This window comes from Nerophis ophidion, linkage group LG28, assembly GCF_033978795.1.
Source record: "Nerophis ophidion isolate RoL-2023_Sa linkage group LG28, RoL_Noph_v1.0, whole genome shotgun sequence".
Taxonomy (NCBI): domain Eukaryota; kingdom Metazoa; phylum Chordata; class Actinopteri; order Syngnathiformes; family Syngnathidae; genus Nerophis; species Nerophis ophidion.
Window position 1 is genome coordinate 14,916,169 of NC_084638.1, and position 3,394 is coordinate 14,919,562.

General features: G+C 36.4%; 1 long non-coding RNA gene across 1 annotated transcript; it reads right to left on the reverse strand.

Moving 5' to 3' along the window:
• Positions 1–1,292: 1,292 nt before the first annotated feature.
• LOC133545206 (uncharacterized) lies at positions 1,293–1,846 on the reverse strand. Its single transcript, XR_009804755.1, has 3 exons — positions 1,759–1,846; positions 1,499–1,555; positions 1,293–1,388 (listed from the first exon to the last, which is right to left on the reverse strand). It is a non-coding gene; the product is annotated as an uncharacterized LOC133545206 (long non-coding RNA).
• Positions 1,847–3,394: the final 1,548 nt, after the last annotated feature.

Below are 3,394 nucleotides of genomic sequence, written 5' to 3' on the forward strand. Positions count from 1 at the left end.
CAGCACAGACAAGACGACCATAGGGTAAATAAATATCACAGTATGCAAGCTGGTGACTTTCAGTGGCAGGGTTGTGGTTATGTCTTCTGAATGTTTATCACCACGCAACCTGAGCTGGGGATGTGTAAATAGCATACTGCAAAATGGCTGATTGCATCATTTCTTTATGTCCTGGTGCAAAATGAGTTATTTGTCCGATAACTTATTGTGTATTGCCCTCAATCACACTATGAAGAAGGAACATCTGGGAGCAAACAGTCTGCAGTGAGGATTTCAAAAGTTCGGGTTAATGTTTAAGCTATGCTGTGTGTGTGTGTGTGTTGCTCAGAAAGTATGACACGCCCACCAGCATTGGATGCGTGTCACTCTTTGCAAGATGGTGTGGACTGGAGCGTTCACATTGCTCGGCTGACAGCTACAATTTATGTGCTGCTAGTGTCAGGAATGCTGGTGCAACATGGAAAAGGGAAAAGTGGGTGTGCAGACAACCAAGCAGCAACGAGACCTTCACATTGCGCTGACGTTTATTTTTACATTCTCGCTCATGAACATCTTTGCGCTTTCATGTCCAACATGTGTCAGTTCAGAAATATATCTAAATGACCATTCATCGCATGTTGATGTCAATGGAATACAGTATGCACCAAAACTCACCAATTCTTGCCAAATGACTCTCTAGCGCCCCCTTGAAAATGAGAAAAAACTCATGCATCGTCACGTAAATCAGTGGAGACCTCTATCGTGACAGGACGCGCATCAAAATCTCAAGAATCCACAATTGTAAACAAACAGGAAGTCGGCCGTCCTGGTTTTCATCGGCCATTTTTCAGTAAAAAACAAGGGTTGTACTTTAACCACCTACTGCTGTTATTATTTTTGTCCTCCCAATTTCGACGCCTTTTTGAAGCCCTTCACATGCAAAAAATCTCCCCAAATTTTGCAAGGGCTTTTCAAAGAATGTTATTCTTTGGAATTCCCGATAAGGAAATTTTTAAATTGGCTCTCCAGCGCGACCGTTGAAATAAAAATAAATAAATTAGCCCCTCTCACCAGTTTCACATAGCGCCCCAAAAATTGCTGGAGATGTCCATCATGACAGGACACACAGGGTCTCAAGAATATTTAAAAACGAACAGGAAGTCGGCCATCTTTGTTTCTGTCGGCCATTTTTCGACAAAAAACAGGGCTGTACTTTAACCATCTCCGCCTGTTATCATTCAAGTGTTTCCATGTGTAGTGAGTCTTATTCTGCGTTGTGTAGTTTTTTTAAGTAAGAGACAATCCACCATTCCGTCGTTTCATCATTTATTGGCCACCTGTTTTGGAAACACGAAACACATAAACAGGTCTCTACTTTTCTGGCGGAGTGATACCTCATCAGCAAAAGTCTGAAAGAAGATGAATAAACAACATTCATTCATACAAAAATAATAATTTAAATTACATTAACAAAAACGTTTTAGCACAAAAAAAAATAATGATACACAAATCCACATACCTGTTTTGGAAACACGGAACACATAAACAGGTCTCTACTTTTCTGGCGGAGTGATACCTGCGTAAATACCATGTGTAATTATGACCAAACATTTCAAACATTCAACGCTCTAATCCTTACTTAACAAAATTGTGCATAAAAAAATACTTAACACAACACATCACTTATACCTACAACATTAATGTTTTAACTTTTAAAGTATTATGAAAGTTTGGAAATAATATTTACACAAGAAACACAGAGCAATGAAGAACTATTACCTCTTCAGCAAAAGTCGGATAGAAGAGGAAGTAAATATCCGAAAAAAAAAACGCAGAGTCACTTCCTGCACCGGACATCCGGTTCTTCAAAATAAAACCAGTACTTGAAAATAAAACATAACACCCTGTCTCGTTCATAATATAGCGCAACAACATCACACTATTACACATGGAATGACGATGTACTTTACTGGGTTATCTCGGTTTTTCTACGCCCAACTCTTTGTGTGATTCGGTTTTATTTTACAGAAATAGGTGCCCAATCAAAGGACCCCACGTTTTGTGTACTCATTCTCCGTACTACTGCAAAATAATCAGAGGTGGGTAGAGTAGCCAGAAAATTGTACTCAAGTAAGAGTACTGTTACTTTAGAGATTTATTACTCAATTTAAAGTAAGGAGTAGTGACCCAAATATTTACTTGAGTAAAAGTAAAAAGAATGTTGTGAAAAAACTACTCAAGTACTGAGTACCTGATGAGTAACCTGTTCGTTTAATGATGACGGCAACCAGAATGCACAAAAACATAAAAAAAGCAATGAACAAATTCAGAGCCAGGAATATCTCTTAAGCAAGTAATTAGATAATACATATTTGGTTTTACACTGTATTGAAAAACAATTTAAAAATGAATTTTACCTTTGCAACCTCATTATACTATTGGCTAAGTTTTATATTCATAAATGTAAGTTTCTCAATACCGACCTGTTTGTTGTGCCTTTGAAAACGATTTAGAACTCTACATTAAAACACCTCTAACAACAAAAAAGCTGTGAAAACTATGATGCAGTGTTCCAAATTTAAGTTATTTACTGAGATTGAGTGAGCCTATGGCTTTGCACTTTTTTATTATATATACAGTATATATTTTTTTGCATTCTTTTTTAGTTACTTTGAATTCCCAACCCCCTGCCGCTGTTTTGTACATTTCTTTATACTGTTTTGTACTGTTTTTTTTTACTTACTTTGATTATTATTTTCAACTGTTTGTAAATGTTGAAATTTATAAATAAAGGTTTAAAAAAAACGTGCAGTTAATCATGTGACTGCCTGGCTCTGTTTGATTGGTGAAACGGAGTCAAACGTCACTAGTGACTGCATTTGATTGGTGAAATGGAGTCAAACGTCACCAGTGACTGCATTTGATTGGTGAAACGCAGGCATGTGATAGATCCTATTTTGAAAGTTTGTCTGACAAACCAAAACAAACAAAGCGTGCATGAACAGATCGATAAAAATCAGTAGCAAGTAGCGAGCTGAATGTAGATAAATGGAGCGAAGTAAAAGAAGCGTTTCTTCTCTATAAATATACTCAAGTAAAAGTAAAAGTATGTTGCATTAAAACTACTCTTAGATGTACAATTTATCCCAAAAGTTACTCAAGTAGATGTAACGGAAAAAATGTAGCGCGTTACTACCCACCTCTGAAATTAATCCATGGAAAGTTGCAAGTGACAACACTCTGACAAAGGAGGTGAGCTACACTAGAAGGAACCTTTTTTGATCATCATTGTCTTTGGCAATAAAATACTTTAAAAAAAGGGAAACAATTGTGTAGAATTATTTTTAACCAATAATTTTTCATTTTGCAATATTTCATACTGTTTTCTTAATATAAAACTGTAATGATTATATAC